The sequence below is a fragment of the Coenobita brevimanus genome, chromosome 53 (genome assembly GCF_032717465.1).
Source record: "Coenobita brevimanus isolate Jiangsu-jjx chromosome 53, ASM3271746v2, whole genome shotgun sequence".
Taxonomy (NCBI): domain Eukaryota; kingdom Metazoa; phylum Arthropoda; class Malacostraca; order Decapoda; family Coenobitidae; genus Coenobita; species Coenobita brevimanus.
This window is the reverse complement of record NC_137006.1, coordinates 42,179,241-42,199,032: the sequence shown is the minus strand read 5'-3', so window position 1 is coordinate 42,199,032 and position 19,792 is coordinate 42,179,241. Positions and strand designations below refer to the sequence as shown.

Sequence of the window (19,792 nt, the reverse complement as noted above, 5' to 3'; positions counted from 1 at the left end):
GGGGAGGAGGAGGAGGAAAGGAAGGGGAGTCGAGAGGGAGAAGAAAGTGGGGAGGAAAGGGAGGGAAGTGAAGGAGGGAGGGAGGGAGGGGAGAGGTGAGGGAGGAAGAAGGTAGAGGGAGGGAATGGGGAGCTGGTAGGGTATCCTTTCTCTCTCTCTCTCTCTCTCTCTCTCTCTCTCTCTCTCTCTCTCTCTCTCACACACACACACACACACACACACACACACACACACACACACACACACACACACACACACACACACACACACACACACACACACACACACCATTCGTACCTAGCCAGCATGGGAAGGATTAATTCTGGCCGTCACTCACCCTCTGAGGCGAAGGTTTTATTACAGTGAACAGCTGGAGAGAGAGAGAGAGAGAGAGAGAGAGAGAGAGAGAGAGAGAGAGAGAGACGTAAAAAGAGCTTAGGTGTTTGAAAAGAGAGCTGAAAAAGTTAGAGCGGAGTGATGCAAAAGAGGCAGGCAGGAGGTAGGCAGGGTGAGGCAGGAGGGAGGCAGGGTTAGGCAGGGTGAGACAGGAAGTAAGTAGAGTGAAGTAGGGAAGGAGAGGGGCAGGTAGGCAGGGTGAGGCAAGAAGGAGGCAAGGTGAGACAGGAGGGAGGTAGTGAGGTAAAAAGGAGGCAGGAGGAAGGCAGGTGAGGCAGAGGTAGGCAGAGGGAGGCCGGAGGTAGGCAGGGTGAGGCAGGAGGTAGGCAGGGTTAGGCAGGAGGTAGACAGGGTAAGGCAGGAAGTAAGTAGAGTGAAGTAGGGAAGGAGAGAGGGTGAGGCAGGAGGTAAGGAGAGTGAGGCAGGAGGTAGGCAGGGTGAGGCAGGAGGTAGGCAGGGTCATAACAGGGGTCAAAGCTTATAAACGATTCCTCGACTCAGTTTTCATGACACACACACACACACACACACACACACACACACACACACACACACACACACACACACGTTTAATGAAGAGAAATTAATAAGCCTAAAAAAGACCTAATTAAGGCTTCGTTTATCGTGTTTACATAATTATTTCTTTATGGGTGTAGTTATTTTGGTATTATTGTTATTATTATTATTATTATTATTATTATTATTATTATTATCATTATCATTATTATTTTTGTTAGTTATTTTTGTTAGTAATATGAGTGGTAGTTCTTATAGTAGTAATAGTAGGGATGATGGTGGTGGTAGTAATAGTGGTAGTAGTGGTGGTGGTGGTGATGGTAGTAGTAGTAGTAGTAGTAGTAGTAGTAGTAGTTGTAGTAGTAGCAGTAGTAGGGATTCACTCATTTGTTCTGTTCGCCAAAAAATAGTCTTTTTCTTGGGACAAAATGGAGAGGTTAGTTTATAGAAAGACGCAGGTGTGTGTGTGTGTGTGTGTGTGTGAGAGAGAGAGAGAGAGAGAGAGAGAGAGAGAGAGAGAGAGAGAGATTTAGAGAAACGAAGATAAAGTGTCAGAGGGGAGAGGAGGGAATGGAGAGAGAGAGAGAGAGAGAGAGAGAGAGAGAGAGAGAGAGAGAGAGGAGAGAAAAGGTGAGGTAAGGAGAAAAGCAAGTAAGACAGAAAATATAGGGAGAAGGAGAGAGAGACCAGGAAGGAGCATTGAGAGAGCACATCACCCACGCTGTACAATTGCTCAAAAAACCCGTTCACCTGTACAAAATCCATGAACACCTGTAATAAAAAAAATATATATAATGAAAAAAAAGGTGAAAAAAAAAATATAAATAATAGTCGTGTAATCTTGAATTTTTGAAGCACTATTTCGAACACCTGAACGAAAATTAGTGAGACAGTGAACATTAACATCTGAAACTTAGTGATATTACCTTCGAGAAACCAATGGACTTTTTCAGAATAATTGGTCAGTTTCATATTTCTTCGGCCTAAAAATTAGAGCGATAATCGTGAACGTAGGTGTACTTTCCTCGCTTCTGATTTGCTGTTTTTCGTGTAATTTGTCTCAGTGTTTCGTATCTAATGAGCAGTGATTTCGGACACGGCGGATGCGTAACGACTGTGTGTAGGGACCTTAACCTTTGACTCTGGGTTCTGTGTAGCCGGAAACGTAGAGAGAGAGAGAGATCAAACTATGACCTCTCTCCCACCCAACACTCCCACTTGTCGTAATAAATCATCTACATTTAACCCTTCCCTGTGTCCTTCACCTGTTAAAATCGACTTACTCCTTCCTTACCTTACCCTCAACCCGTCCACCAAGTTGGGTTCAAATCAGGTCAGTTTAAGTTGACCTTACTCCTAGACCTTGACCCATGACGTATTGTTCTTGACCTCTGACCTTTGTTCTGTAAATAAAATCTGTGAATCCTCAGGTAATGTTAAATCTTTCCACCAAAGTTTATCCAGATCGAACTAAAATTGAGCTAAAGGCCGAAATTTTGACCCTGTGACCATTACCTCCGAGCGATTGTTCATAGACTGTAATCACATCTTTTCCTGTCCCACAGTTTAATGATAATAATAATAATAATAATAATAATAATAATAATAATAAAGACCCGATCCACCCCAAAATTTAATCACTTCTTTCTTGGTTCATTGCCAACCTTTCCACAGAATTTCATTGAAATTCATTGAAGAGCTTTGGAGATATTGTGCGGGATACTTGCCCCCCAAAATTAAATCATTCCATCCTTGTCCCATGGCCCACCCTTCCACAAAATTTCATCACAATCCATTCATAACTTTTTGAGTATTCCTGCTAACAGACAGACAGACCAACGCCGGGTAAACCATAATCTTCATGGCGGAGGTAAATAGAATTGAGGTGGTTCGGCCTTTGACCTTTGACCTCTCTCGCCTCCTAAATTGATTACCTGCTCTTTTGACGGTCCTCAGGCAGTGCAAAATTTGACGCTGTTCAGTCCAGTGGTTTTTCCTTATGCCGGGAGGGAGAGAGAGAGAGAGAGAGAGAGAGAGAGAGAGAGAGAGAGAGAGAGAGAGAGAGGCAGAAACAGTAAGAATGAGGATTGGTAGAGATACGAAATGAGACAGAAGGGAGAAAAGAATATTGAGAGAGAGAGAGAGAGAGAGAGAGAGAGAGAGAGAGAGAGAGAGAGAGAGAGAGAGAGAGGCAGAAACAGTAAGAATGAGGATTGGTAGAGATACGAAATGAGACAGAAGGGAGAAAAGAATATTGAGAGAGAGAGAGAGAGAGAGAGATGTTGAAGCAGGGAGATGCAGGAAGGAGGGATGGAGAGGCGAGAGAGGGAAAGGCATGGGAAGAAAGAGCAAAGTATAGGAGAGAGAGAGAGAGAGAGAGAGAGAGAGAGAGAGAGAGAGAGAGAGGAAGACAAATGAATTAATACTAGTTGTTGTTATTGTACTCTCCCAATCTGTCCTATCGATCATACCCATAAACCGCAGGAAAGCAACCACCCCTGCCGGACCGCCTCGTGTAGTGAATGAAGTTTGGTTCCTGGGTGGACGCCGCATTTACTTCACCCAGTTAACAGGGGCTCCATAGTAGGGTCCACGTCACCCCGTTATTTGGGTTTATGGTTACCACCCAGCGTCGTAAATAGTTTCTTGAGTTATAGGAACCATTGGGCTTGTCACTCAGTGTAGACCCACCTGAAGTGGAAGGAAGAGTAATAAATAGTGAGAGGTTAGATGCTGAGAAATAGGAAGAGAGGAAGACAGACAGAAAAAGAGTGATATACGTGAAGGGTGAATTAGGGAGCGCTACATTAAGTGAGTGGATGGTGGGCGCCCTCACCTTTCACCAGTAAGTACCGGTATTGAGAGAAACAAAGAAGAAACGGGAGGGGGAGAGAGGCGAGAGAGGGTATGGAGAGAGAGAAAGAGCGAGAGGGAGGAGAGAGGGAGGATGAAATGGAGGAGGGAGGAAGAGAGAGAGGAAGGAAGGGAGGAAGGGAAAGGGAGGAGAGAGAGAGGAAGGAAGGGAGGAAGGGAAAGGGAGGAGAGAGGGAGGGGGAGGAAAGGAAAGGGAGGAGGAAGGAAGAGAGGAAGGGAAAGGGAGGGAGCAGTGCAGGGAGGTAGACAACTATAAATAAGTGCCGATATTGAGAGAAACAAAGGAAGGAGAAACAGGAGAGAGGGAGAGGTAGGGAGAGAGAGAGAGCGAGCGAGAGGAGGGAGGCATGAGGGAGGGCGAGCGAGAAGAGAGTAGGGAGGAATGAGGGAGAGAGGGAGGGAAGGTAGGGCGGCACTGCGCAGGCTCGTGGGGAGGGGGCGGGTAAAGGCAGTCAACAGCTGATCATGGTGGTGTCACAGTCAGACGGAGAACAAGCCTCAAAGTTCGCCTCAAAACTCGCCAGGTTCGAGCTCCTCAGGTACGTACGTGGGCGTGCGTGGGCGTGGGCGTGACCTAGATTACCTTTCGCGGGCGTGGGGAGGGGAGGGTGAATCACAGGACTGTAAATTTGAGTCCATTCCGGGTTGTGTCTGATGTTGTGGTGCGAAGGACGAACATCTCCCGTCGAGTTGGATAACGGGGAATATTTTCAGCGATTTTTAAAGGTTTAGAGCTTTGTGAGGCTTCCCCTGGTCTGGAACTGGTGCAGGGGGTGTGACAGGTGCCCGTGGAGCCGTGTCACGCCCCTGTCACGCCCCTGTCACGCCCATTGTCACGGGGAAGGAGTGAGTTTGGGCGGGAGTGAGGGGGAGTGGTGTGCTAGGGTGCGGGCCCCGGCGGGATTTTGGACGGGTTGAAAATAAACGTTGTGGACCTGGGTGACAGGTGGCTCTACCCGGCCTTGCTCTGTGCGCTGTATTGCTGAACTCTGCGGGGCTCTGTATTATTCTGCGCTGTATTATTGAACTCTGCTGTGCTCTTTTATTGCTGTACACTGCTGACTGTTACAATGCTCTGCGGTGTTCCCTAGTACTCTGCTCTCCTCTGTAATACTGTATTCCACCACTCTGTATTCCTGTACTCTGCACCGCTCTACTCTGTTTTATAATTATTTTCTGTGATTCTGCTGATTTTTGCTCAACACTGCTGTACCCTACCCTCCTCTGCTCTGTGCTCTACGTTTTTGTGGTCTGCCCTACTCTGCTTAACACTGTGCTTTGTAATGCTGTGTTCTCTTAATTTATGCGTCCCTCTGCTCTGCTTTACGCCCCTCTGCTCTGCTTTACGTCCCTCTGCTCTGCTTTACGCCCCTCTGCTCTGCTTTACGTCCCTCTGCTCTGCTTTGCGCCCCTCTGCTCTGCTTTACGCCCCTCTGCTCTGCTTTGCGCCCCTCTGCTCTGCTTTGCGCCCCTCTGCTCTGCTTTACGCCCCTCTGCTCTGCTTTACGCCCCTCTGCTCTGCTTTACGCCCCTCTGCTCTGCTTTGCGCCACTCTGCTCTGCTTTACGCCTCTCTGCTCAGTATTTCCTGTATTGTAGTGTACTCTGCTCGGCTCTAAATCGTTTTACTCTGCTGTACACTGCTTACTCTAAATATACTCCACACTGCTTTGTAATACTGTACTTATCATTTGTGAGAGGGGCGCCTTCACGTGGTGGCACTGACATAACTAAGTGGTGGAGCTGCCTGGTTATACACACGTCCCTCAACTCCCTCCCTATCCCCCGGAAGGACGATGGTGGACTGCAGGAGGAGGGCAACTTCAGCCTGCAGTCCACTGGGTTCACATTCAGATGAGCCTGGGTTTGCAACTACTACTACTACTACTATACTCTACTACTACTACTGCTACTACTACTACTACTACTACTACTACTATTACAACAACTCCTCCTCCTCCTCCTCCTCTAAATCTCCCTGCACTGCTCTCCTCTTCTGTTCAAAATTACTGTTCTCTGCTGTACACCCCTGTATTGTATCTTGTTATGCTTATTTTGTCCTTCTCTATAACATCGTACAGTCAGCCAAATAATAATAATAATAATAATAATAATAATAGTAATAATCGACTATCATACCCCACGCATCATTTCAAATTACGGCCGAAGCATTGTGAGACACTCTGTAAGTACTCACGTAAGTACAAATTAGTGACCTTGGTACTTAATACGACTCAGAATCTCATAAATCGTCACTTATGGGATGGTGTATATTATGAGGCAACGTGTAAATTGATTGATGTTCGTCTGCAAAACTCACTCATTTCTCTCATTGATTACCAGGTGTGCCGTACTTCTCTCTCTCTCTCTCTCTCTCTCTCTCTCTCTCTCTCTCTCTCTCTCTCTCTCTCTCTCTCTCTCTTTGACTGCTTTACACTGCGTATATATATATATTTTTTTTTGTACTCTGCTCTCTGCTTTATATATTCGTGTTCTGCACTGTACTTCATGTAATTGTACCCTATGCAGTGCTTTTATACTTTCAATTCTTCCTCTGCTCATATCCTCGTCATGATATCTCACTCTTTTTCTTATTCTGTATGTCTAACTATATCTAACTATCTAACTCTGTATCTAACTCTATATCTGTCTAACTCTATCTATTATCCTGTTCTGCTTTTTCCTCTGCTGTCTTAAACAGCTCTGTGGTCTTATTCTAACCTTTCTCTGCTTAGTACCCTATGTATATTACTGTGCTCTGCTATATATTCTGTACATTACACTTCTTTATATTGTACTCTCTGTTCCTTTAGTCTCATCCGCTTTGAATTACTTTACGTTTCTCTGCACTGCACTACCCTACACTGCCCTACCCAACACTGCTCTGCCCTACAATTCTCTGCCCTACATTGCTCTGCCCTACACTGCTCTGCCCTACACTGCACTACCCTACATTGCTCTGCCATACACTGCTCTGCCTTACGCTACCCTGCCTTACACTGCGCTCCCCCTACACTGCCCTGCCCTACACTGCACTACCCTACACTGCCCTGCCCTACACTGCACTACCCTACATTGCTCTGCCCTACACTGCCCTGCCTTACACTGCCTTGCCTTACACTGCGCTCCCCCTACGCTGCCCTGCCTTCTGCTCTGCCCTACACTGCCTTACCCTACACTGCCCTGCCCTACACTGTCCTACCCTATACAGCCCTGCCCTACACTGCTCTACCCTACACTGTTCCACCCTACACTGCTCTACCCTACACTGCTCTTCCATACACTGCTTTACCATATTCTGCTCTAAACTACCCTTCATCCTTCCTCTGACCTTCATATTTCACCTCTACACTGCTCTCTTCAGTCCTACTCAGCTATATACTGCTCTCCTCTGATTTATACGGCATTTTAAGGCTCAACACTGCTCCCTGTTGTACTCTACCGTCCTTTACACTGCTCCTCTGTACTCTGCTCTCCTCTTGTGTACTGTACTTTAAACTGCTGTACTCTAAACTGCTTTGTGCTACCGGTACTGTACTTTTGATTTGCTCTGCTGTTACTGTTCACTTAATTTCTCTTTAACTTATCTTTCATTCCCTACACTTCCCTTCCGATCCTTTCCCATCCCTTCCCTTCCCTTCCCTTCCCTTCCCTTCCCGTCGCTCCCCTTCCCATCCCTTCCCTTCCCTTCCCATCCCTTCCCTTCCCTTCCCTTCCCTTCCCTTCCCTTCCCATCCCTTCCCTTCCCTTCCCATCCCTTCCCTTCCCTTCCCTTCCCTTCCCGTCCCTTCCCTTCCCTTCCCATCCCTTCCTCTCTCTCTCTCTCTCTCTCTCTCTCACACACACACACACACACACACACACACACACACACACACACACACACACACACACACACACACACATAATTAACTCACCTGCCTGTCTCCACTTAGCCCTCCCCATTACTTAATTTAATTAGGTAGGAATCACAGAGAGTAGAAAAAAAATTATCATCATCATCATCATCATCATCATCATCATTTGGTGGGATAGGCTGTAAGGTCAGGATGATGATGTTTATAATTCTTGTGATTTATAATGATGGCATTATTATTATTATTATTATTACTACTACTACTACTACTACTACTACCACTACTACTACTACTACTGCTGTTATTATTATTATTATTATTATTATTAATATTATTTGTAGTAGTAGTAGCAGTAGTAGCAGCAGCAGCAGTAGCAGTAGCAGTAGTAGTAGCAGTAATAGTAGTAGTAGTAGTAGTAGCAGCAGCAGCAGCAGTAGTAGTACCCTTATCCACAGGCAATAAAATAAATAAGTAATCACATCTCTATTAATGTTATTGACCAAATGCATCTCGAATCAGCTGCAACCACTACATTGTTATTCTTTATTTTTTATCATTATTTCTCCCATGTTATTTATATATTCTTAGTGTTAGGTGGTGAACATCCTGATATACTCCTTTCGTTCTAGCCTGGTAAAGATCCCTAACCCCTTCCAGCTCAGTTGATGGCCAGGGGTAGTCAGATTGGAGGGTTGATTCGACTAGTAACCAAGGAGACTCATTCCTGCCTCATAACTTAGGGTCATTGAATTTCTTGCAGCCACGGCTTAATATTCAAGCTGAAGGATTAGCCCAGTTCCTTCAGGTGAATACAGACTGATGGTGATAATAATAATAATAATAATAATGATAATAATAATAATAATAATAATGATAATTGCGGTAACAATAATAATAATAATGATAATAATAATAATAATAGCAATAAGAATAATGACTAATAATAACAATAATAATAATAATAGTAATAATAATAATAACAACACTAACCCCTTCAACCCAAGAACGCCTTTTTTTATTATTACAATTTCCAGACGATTTTATTCAGGCCAGGAGACGGTTTTTGGTGATTAAGGAAATAGATACAGCCTTTATTAACTTTTTTTTTATTTTGCTTTATTTTTATATATATTTTATTTATTTTTATTTTATTTATATTTTATTTATTTTTATTTTATTTATATTTTATTTATTTTTATTTTATTTATATTTTATTTATTTTTATTTTATTTATATTTTATTTATTTTTATTTTATTTATATTTTATTTATTTTTATTTTATTTATATTTTATTTATTTTTATTTTATTTATATTTTATTTATTTTTATTTTATTTATATTTTATTTATTTTTATTTTTTTTATATTTTATTTATTTTTATTTTATTTATATTTTATTTATTTTTATTTTATTTATATTTTATTTATTTTTATTTTATTTATATTTTATTTATTTTTATTTTATTTATATTTTATTTATTTTTATTTTATTTATATTTTATTTATTTTTATTTTATTTATATTTTATTTATTTTTATTTTATTTATATTTTATTATTTTTTTTTTTATTTATATTTTATTTATTTTTATTTTTTTATATTTTATTTATTTTTATTTTTTTTATATTTTATTTATTTTTATTTTATTTATATTTTATTTATTTTTATTTTATTTATATTTTATTTATTTTTATTTTATTTATATTTTATTTATTTTTATTTATTTTGTTTATTTTCTTTTATTCAGTTTTATTTATTTTTATTTTATTTATTTTTTTATTTTTTTCATTTATTTTTATTTTGTTGATTTTTATTTTATGTACTTTTATTTTGTTTATTTTAATTTATTTTATTTATTGTATTTTTTATTTTTTATTTTTCGATTTTATATTTTAATTGGGTGTTCTCCTAAGCTGAGAGAAATTATTTAGTGGCATCAGAAAATTATATTTAATTAGAGGTGTTAATTACCTGCATATAATTAATTCCGTGGCGGGTAGGGACGCGTACCATCCACTCACTTGATGTAGTGGTGCCTCCAGGTGACTCTGCACTGAATGACAAACTTTATTTATTTTGGGGTAATTCTTGAAGCCATACCGGTACATATATATTTTTGTGGTAGGCCGGCAGTTAACCATCCACTCACCCGATGTAATAGTGCCTCCAGGTGACTCTGCACTGAGTGTCAAGCCAAGTGGTTTTTCCGTAATCCTGGAAGCCGTTTAACTACGCTGGGTGGTAACCATATAAGATCTTGAATTTGACCTTTATCTGTTTTTTGTTTTTTCTTTGGACTTCTGGCCTTTGTTTCCTTCTTCCCTGCATAAAATAAAATGGCGCCTGGTGGTTTAGTGGGTTACGGTGCTCCAAACGGATGGGATTAGTTAGGGTTAAATCCAAGGGGTGGTTAGGGTTTATTGCTCACATATTGCCGCTCAGGGGCGAGTCAGGCTGGTCACTCTTGCCTTAAATAATGTTGGGACAGTAGCCTAGCCCCGGCTCCCTACGCTCCTGGTGGGGTGAAAAAGGATTAGATGATAGATAGATAGATGGATGGATGGATGGATAGATGGGTGGATAGATGGATGGATGGATGGATAGATGGATGGATTGATGGATAGATGGGTGGATAGATGGATGGATGGATGGATAGATAGATGGATGGATGGATAGATGGGTGGATAGATGGATGGATGGATGGATAGATGGGTGGATAGATGGATGGATGGATGGATAGATGGATGGATTGATGGATAGATGGGTGGATAGATGGATGGATGGATGGATAGATAGATGGATGGATGGATAGATGGGTGGATAGATGGATGGATGGATAGATGGGTGGATAGATAGATGGATGGATGGATAGATGGGTGGATAGATGGATGGATGGATGGATGGATGGAGAAATTGACAGATATATACAAATGGATACAGACAGATAGATAGATAGATAGGTAGATAGATAGATAGATAGATAGATGGATAGATGGGTGGATAGACATGGATGGATAGATAGACAGATGAGTGGATGGATGGTTGGATAGATAGGTGAATGGATAGATGTTTAGATAGATAGGTAGATAGATGGATAAACAGATTGATAGATAGACAGATAGATAGAAATAGATAGATCTCATTAACTCTAAGTTTTAGTAATTCAAAGCAGGTGTCACAAGGCAGGTGAGAGAGAGAGAGAGAGAGAGAGAGAGAGAGAGAGAGGTATATAAATGGATACCTGGGTAATTAGGTGGTATGATTGGTGTGGTATTTCTTACAGGTGTCTAGTGTAGCATAATTCACCTACTAGAGAAAGAATTGGTGTTTATTAATACCGGGTGCTCTCTCTCTCTCTCTCTCTCTCTCTCTCTCTCTCTCTCTCTCTCTCTCTCTCAAGTATGTTTCTAATTTATATGTAGGTATCTATTTATATCTATCTTCCAGTCTGTTTCTTTAGTTATTTACTTTTCTGTATATCTGTCTATCCATCTATCTATGTCTATCTATCAGTCTCTTTTTATTCCAGTATTCGTGGTAGTTGTTCACGCGTTCAGATTTCATAAATTGTGACGACGAAGCTATTTCTGGTTCAGTCATAGCTTAAAGAATGTGTGTGTGTGTGTGTGTGTGTGTGTGTGTGTGAGAGAGAGAGAGAGAGGGGGGGAGTTGTACATCTATACTCTGATGTCTGATAATTCATTGATGCTCTGAACAGACTATTTTATTCAGCAGAAATTGGTTGTGGTGGTGGTGGTAGGTGTGATGGTGGTGGTGGTGGTGGTGGTGGTAGCTGTGATGATGGTGGTGGTGGTAGCTGTGATGATGATGATGGTGGTGGTGGTAGCTGTGATGGTGGTGGTGGTGGTGGTAGCTGTGATGGTGGTGGTGGTGGTGGTAGCTGTGATGATGGTGGTGGTGGTGGTGGTAGCTGTGATGATGATGGTGGTGGTGGTAGCTGTGGTGGTGGTGGTTGGTGTGATGTTGATGGTGGTGGTGGTATCTGTGGTGGTGGTGGTAGTTGTGATGATGATGGTGGTGGTGGTAGCTGTGATGATGATGGTGGTGGTGGTGGTAGTTGTGATGATGATGATGGTGGTGGTGGTAGCTGTGATGATGATGATGATGGTGGTGGTGGTAGCTGCGATGATGATGGTTGTGTCAGTGTGCAATTATACTAGATTCTAATTCGTTCTCAGCTAAGACTGACACAGAAACAGACAGCTAAATTATATAACGAATAATTGTCGTATAAGAAAAAAAATATTACTTTCATTATCGGTTATACTCAGTCGTAGGCAGAGGGATGTCATTTACCTGTATAATTTCGGTTCTAAACCTGAATTGCATATTGAATACCACCGAAAGAAGTGTATGGAGCGAAAGCCATGATTGAAATATTATCACAATTTCGAGTGTCTTAAAATAGTAAAGTAGTAAATAGTAAAATAGCAAAATAGTCAAATAGTATGTAGTAAAATAGTAAATAGTAAAATAGTAAATAGTAAAAGAGTAAATAGTAAAATAGTAATAGTACCGGTCAATAGTAAAATCTCAAAATAGTAAAATAGTAAAATAGTGAAATAGTAATAGTAAAATAGTCCCTCAACACGAACGCCAGGTGGGAATGATTGGCGATAAATTGGGTGATATGTGGTAACTTTTTACTAGCCCCCCCTCAAAAAAAAAAAGAAAAAAAAAAATCATGCTAGAATTTTACACCAGATATAGAGCACTGCGTTTTCTGTAGTAGTAGTAGTAGTAGTCGAAGAAGTAGTACTGTAGTAGTAGTAGTAGTAGAAGTAGTAGTAGTAGTAGTAGTTTTTCACTCCCATGCTTTCCCTTAAAAAAATAACAACAGAAAATGAGATATTCCCTCAGTTCATTCATCCCATTCTCTTTAACTCCACCCTGAAAAAAAAAGGGAGGACTTTAAAAAAAAATCCTTATAGATTTTTTTTCCCCTCTCCTCCCCTCGGCATGTTATTTTGACGGGGCGATCTGTTATCAGTCTGCCCGCCAAATTATTCGCTGATAAGATATAACGTTTGGCCTTTGGGGGGAGACTAACCTCGTCATTACGGTGATATAATTAAATATTTTGTTTTAGTTACCCCTGAGGCCATTTTCTTTAGTTTGAGAGAGAGAGAGAGAGAGAGAGAGAGAGAATAAGAGTGAATTATACAGGGTGGAGAGAGAGAGAGAGAGAGAGAGACGAAGCTATCATGTAATATCATTTGAGAAGATAAAACAATTACACAGGACCTTGGTTGAAATAGAGGAGGGATCTGAAGTGAAAAATGCCACTTAACTTGGACGTGTGTAAGGTGATGGATATTAATACTGTAAATCGAAAAACTATCTACCTACTCTCTGTTAGGAAGATTAGTCAGGAGTTTGGAGGCGGAGAAAAATAGGTGTAATAATCAGCAATGACCTCAGTTTTTCCAGACAGCGCAGAGAACAGAGAAAATACAAAGCCTTCTTGACTCTAAAAATGGAAGTTTAGGTACAGAAGCAAGAAGGTAGTCCTCTGCATAGTCCTCTTGTGCGACCGCATCTGGAATATGCCTTGCAGTTCTGGTCACCAACCCCGGAAAAAAGTGTACCACGAGACTGACAAGAGTTTGGATGACTGCTAAATTAATCCCATCCTTCAGGCATGTGGGATACGAGAGAAGGGTGCAGACACTGGCCCATTTTTTGCGTTCAGAGACTGGGCATTTGTGTAGACAGATAATTGAGTTTTTTTTTTTCTTTTTTTTTTCTTTTTTTTTTTACTCCGTGAATTTTAAAGCATCTCCTGCCAGCATATATTTAGATGAGATACCGTTTCACCGAAGGAGCATGGATGGATCCTTGTCTTTAAATGTTGTTGTCTTGAAGCATTTGGTAATTTCTTCACCTTTCACGATAGTAGTAGTAGTAGAGGTAGCAGTAGTAGTAGTAGTAGTAGTTGAGGTAGAAATAGTAGTAGTAGAAGTAGTAGTAGTTTTTTTTTCCATGCTAACTCGCCCCCCAAAAGAAAATAGCAACAGAAAACGAGAAATTCCTTTAGTTCATTCATCCCATTCTCTTTAACGCCAGCCAAAAAAAAAAGGGTAGACTTAAAAATATATATATCCTAATAGATTTTTTTTGCAAGCTTAGGTAGGCGACAGGTCATACAATAGATAGTGCAGTTCAGAGGCAGGGTAGACGAAATGGGTTAGGCAGAATTTAGTGGCAGACTGAATAGGTCCTCCTTTCCTGTAAACTTTCCCAGCCTGGCCCCTTTCCCCCGGGTTAGGCACACTTCCTTTATGTGCCTGTGCTATGGATGGCTGAGACTGATAGGGAGAGCATCTTTACTACTCTCATACTAATTACAGTAGCTACACGTATCTAGCAACTTCCTTGATGTGAATCGTAAGACCTTTTGCGCTGCTAGAGTAGGACTCGCGCACGTTTGCGGCTGTGGTGTGGCCCGCACCTGTGTACAGTGTTGCCACGTTTTCTATACCGTTATCTCTCTCTCTCTCTCTCTCTCTCTCTCTCTCTCTCCTGGCGGGAAATGAGCCACCCTGAGTACTTTTGATTCTTTTATAAGTTATTTATAATTGTGCTTTCATTTGTTAATTTGGTTTTGTTATATTTAGTGATGCCGACAATGCATTCAATGCATGCCCCTCTCCTGCCTCTCTCTCTCTCTCTCTCTCTCTCTCTCTCTCTCTCTCTCTCTCTGTAGGGAAGCTATCTGTCAAGGCCACCGACTGGGTGTGGAAGTGTTGCCGTTCGCGAGTGAATAGTTTTTTTTTTTTTACTTCGGTAATGGCATATGCCTACTATTTTGTCCTACATATTAGCTTATGATTATAAATGTGATTATTCCTCGCCCTTAAAATTATGGTAAAAGCCAGTAAATGTGAGCATTTTTCCCAAGCAACACCTGTACAAGCTATGGTTGGGTATACGAAGGGGTACGTACTTTATTTTAGGGGTGTGTAAGTATTGCCACTCACAAGAATTACATGAATTATTTCTTTTACTTTGGATATTGGCATATTTTTTCCTTTTTCAGGCTCATTCTCTTATATCCATAACTGTGATATTATTACCCACCCTAAAACTACGCTAAAAACCATTAAAAGTGACTACAATATCTTTTAGCAACACTGTACAATATGTATGCCATGTTTCTGTGTTACTGTATAAATATTTTATGCATAATAAGATTACTGTTGATTCATCCATCAAAATACACAAGTGTAAGTTTTATTCATCTGAATTTATCGAATTTGTGATGCCTTGTACATAAATAGCTTCCGTTTCACATCGCAAGTTGGGGAAACGTGGCACCATTGTCCACAGGTGTGGGCCACACCTCAGCCGCAAACGGGCGGGAATCCGACTATACTTGTCCTTGTAACTCACTGTACAGTCGCGTTCAGTAATCCTCTAAGCTTACTCATCTTTGAATCCGGATTTCAGCCTCTCTGATTATTAAAGTAATCCCATCACTACGGACGTCTTTCACTAAGCTGATTAACCCTTTCGCTCTGAGGACGTAATTTTTGCCACACCACTGGGGAGGGGGGGGAGACGTATAGTGTGTTCCTAACTGTGTCACTCACTCACGCACATACCCGTCCACTCACTCACACACACACACACACACACACACACACACACAGCAGTCATTGCCCCTTCATTTTCCAAAGCAGAACAAAATCAACTAATCTAACCCTAATCTAACGCGTCATCGCCCTGAAGGGGTAAAAAAAAACATTCACCCCGAGGACGCCTTTTATTCCTCTCTCTCTCTCTAGTCGGTTGTGGAAGCTCCCTAACACCCCGTCCTAAGCGATTTATTTTGCTTATTATTACACCTTACTGTTCTCATCTGTGATACTTACAACTCATTCTAATATCACCATACACTTCATAAATAACGCACAAAATTATAGGAAATGGCCGTATCCAGTATCTATCTATCTGTCTATCTATCCATCTATCTGTCTGTCTATCTATCTATCTATCTATCTGTCTGTCTATCTATCTATTGTCACGGCTGTGGTTACCCCGTGCAGTAGGACAGAAAGTGTGAAGGAAGCGACCAGGTAAAGGAGAGAGAGAAGTCGAGCGGTCAAGAACGTTAAATAATATAAATAATAATAATTTTTTTTTTTAGTGTCCCTTTTATCATTTTCTCACCCCAAGTTAAAGAATCCAAGACCTCATTATTTTCCCTCCGTTTGCTCTGCTGTTAGAAAGATAAGTAATTGATTTTAGGCTTTTCACCTTCTGGGCAAAATATCAGTAAATAATTCTTCATACATAGATGTCTTGTTGGATGAGCAAATTGAGAGTGTTTTCCGAGGTTTAAGATGTGTTTGCGTATTATTGGTAGTTGAGCTTCCTTTGTATTTCATTAGTTCTATCTATCTATTTATTGTCAGACTCCTTAATCCCGTAAGGGGTGGCCACAAACAAATCGCCTCCATGTCGCTCCGTCCCCCGCCATTTCATTGTCCTGCTCCCAGCTCACACACCCCTCTTTCATATACCTCTCCACCCCATCCCTCCATCTCATCCTTGGCCTCCCCCTCTCTCTCCCCCCCTCCACCTCACTCACATACACTCTCCTCGTCAGTCTGTCACTCTCCATCCTTTCCACATATCATTAGTTGTAGATTATAATTAAGACTTAGTTCGCCTGCAGAGAGTAAAGGTGAAAGGTGCTATGAAGGCTTGAGGAAATTGCAAGAGAGACACATTTCGTTACACCTTTTTAACATACATTTTATCGCACTTTTTGTTACTACCCGTTCGTGACACTGTTCCCATCAGACACACACCTCACACCCTCACACCTCACACCCTCACACCTCACACCTCACACCCTCACACCTCACACAAAACACTGCTTGCTCACCATTTTCCCTTTTGGTTCACTTCTCCACATAACCCCAGTGTGTGTGGGTTGTATCTGGATTATATCATCGGCGAGTTCTGCTAGTTCCCCAAGCTCTGTCAGTACGTAGCCTCCACTGATAGTAATGTGGTTAGGAAAGGGAGATAACCCGATTTTGTATTTGTATTGTGTGGCCTGTGTGAATCCCCTCAGTAAAACGAATCCTGGTGTCTTTTTGTGTGTGTGTGGTACAGTGTAAAGTTAGTTAGTTTTCCTGTGAGCTTTACCTTACTCCCTCTGGTGATTAATTAAGAGTTAAGAGTGCCCAGAAATATATACCCCCGTAATATCTATCTGTCCATTTATTGCCAGACGCTGAATCCCGTTAGGGGTGGCCACAAACAAATCGCCTCCATGTCGCCCTGTCCCCCGCCATTTCACTGCTCTGCTCTGATATATCTGACATGATATCAGTGGCTGTATCCCTATCTGTTACCTTCATTTATCTGCTTATCTTTATCAGGAATTTTAATCGATATTGGCGTCTGTATTTTCATCAGTACTAGTCGGAAGATAGAAAGAAATACAAACCAGTGAGATAGACTGCAACACAAGGAGTCCTGGTGGGTAAGGGCAGGTTAGTGTCCCGCGCACCTGATGGCTCCACGTAATCCAATCGCCTCCCACCCACCGATTAGGGATTGGGGTCGATACGCTGACGACTCATGACCTTCACCACTGATACCATAAAACGCTGTAGTACTTTCACACAAACCTGGCCCAGAATTTCGTCTTTTTTGCACCTCACACCCTCACGCCTCACACCTCACACCCTCACACCTCACACCTCATACCCTTACACCCTCACACCTCATACACTTACACCTCATACCCTTACACCTTACACCCTCACACCTCACACCCTCACACCTCACACCTCACACTTTCGCACCTCACACCCTCACACCTCACACCTCACACCCTCACACCTCACACCTTCATACCGTCACACCTCACACCCTTACACCTCACACCCTCACACCTCACACCCTCATACCTCACACCCTCACATACTCACACCTCATACCCTTACACCTCACATCTCACACCCTCACACCTCACACCTCACACTCTCACACCTCACACCCCACACCCTCACACCTCACACCTCACACCCTCACAACTCACACGTCACACCCTCACACCTCACACCCTCACACTCTCACACCTCACACCCTCACACCTCACACCCTCAAACCTCACACCCTCACACCTCACACCCTCACACCTCACACCCTTACAACCTCACACCCTCACATCTCACACCTCACCTGTCACGCTTCTCTTCCCCTCCTAATTAAACTAGGGAAGCGCAGGTGAATAGAGGAGAGGTAAATCAAGTTAGAGAGAGAGAGAGAGAGAGAGAGATTCAGGAAGGACAGTGGTAAAGAGCAGAGACAGGCTTGTAAAAGAGTAGAGAGTAATGAATAGGAGAGGAAGGCAGGTAGAGAGGATTTAGAGATAAGTGAGAAAGGTGAAGTGGAAGAAAGTATAAGGTAGATTAGAGAGAGAGAGAGAGAGAGAAGAGTTAAAGTGAAGAGGGTAGTGAAAGAGAAAAGAGATTAGAGATAGAAAAATAGAGATAGTTGTAGATTTAGAGATAATTAAATAGACCAGATTAGAGATAGGAGATAGCAGCAGATTCAAGATAGAGAAAATACAGCGGATGAGAGACTAAGACAAGTAGTGAAGAAAATGAAGGAAAAAAAACAAAAACAGATTTTTTTTGGTTTTAAACTGCTCTCTCTCTCTCTCTCTCTCTCTCTCTCTCTCTCTCTCTCTCTGTAAAGGAACCGACCGGACCTTTCTTTAATTTTTAATATTTGATCACTGTTACGCAAGGGGAGAGAGAGAGAGAGAGAGAGAGAGAGAGAGAGAGAGAGAGAGTTTCCCCGACAGATTAAAGAAAGTGTTCATTCTCAGATCGCATATATATATATTTTTTTAATTGGCAAGAAATGTCATAATGATGATGATGATGATGATGGTGGTGGTGGTAGTGATGATGATGGTGGTAGTTGTGGTGATGATGGTGGTGGTAGTGATGATGATGATGGTGATGGTGGTGGTGGTAGCTGTGATGATGATGATGGCGGTGGTGGTAGTGATGATGATGGTGGTGGTGGTGGTGATGGTGGTAGTGGTGATAGTAGTTGTGATGGTGGTGGTGGTAGTGATGATGATGATGGTGGTAGTTGTGGTGGTGGTGGTAGTAATGATAATAGTGGTAACTGGGGTGGTGGTAGTGATGATGATGATGGTGGTAGTTGTGGTGGTGGTGGTAGCTGTTCAGTAACGACTTTCATTAGGGCAAGTGCTTTGGGCCACGAGTCTCTTGTATCTATTTCTCCATCTATCTATCTATCTATCTGCCTATCTATCCACTTATCTATCGGTGTCTCAGTCTAGGTATCTTTCTACACTATATCTGTCTCTATGTCTATTTACGTATCAGTGTCTATCTGTCTATCTATTGTATCTATCTATCTTTTTACCTATCTTCCTACCAGTCTCTCCATCTATCTGTCTATCTATCTATCCATCTATCTATCTATCTATCTATCTAAACGTCTATCTATGCATCAGGAACTTTTAAAATCCCAGCATATGTATTCCAGCCAATGGGGAGGCGGCATCACGTCCTGCCTCGAGACTCGCCAGCCAATCAGAGCGAGAGTCCTTTTCTGCCGTGAGAGGCTTACCCCGAAGTGGAGAGAAAATAATCGGAGGAAAGGTGGAGAGAAGATGAGAGAGATGGAGGAAAAGTGGAGGGAAAGTGGAGAGATATGGAGGAAAAGTGGAGGGATATGGAGGAAAGTGGACGGAAATGGAGGGAAAGAGGAGGAAGAAGTGGAAGGAAACGGGGGTAAGATGTGGAGAGATGGAGGGAAAATGTCGGAGGAAAAGTGGAGAGATGGAGGGAAAATGTCGGAGGAAAAGTGGAGAGAAAAGATGTGAATGGAGGGAGGAAATGAGAGAAAGAAGGAAGGAAGGAAGGAAGGGGAGGAGGAGGAAAGAAGTGGAGAGGGAAGGAAGGGGAGGAGGAAGAACGAAGAGGAGGAGGAGGTGGAGGAGAGATAGGGGAGGAAGAAGAGGAGGAAGGAAGTGGAAGTGGAGGGAAGGAGAGGAGGAAGTGGAGGTGGAGAGAAGGAGAGGAGGAAGGAAGTGGAGGTGGAGGGACGAAGTGGAAGAGTGGAGA

At 42.1% G+C, this 19,792-nt stretch overlaps 1 pseudogene; it reads left to right on the top strand.

Moving 5' to 3' along the window:
• The first annotated feature begins 2,773 nt into the window (after positions 1 to 2,773).
• LOC145400808 (uncharacterized) overlaps positions 2,774 to 19,792 on the top strand; it is a 95,021-nt pseudogene continuing 78,002 nt past the window's right edge.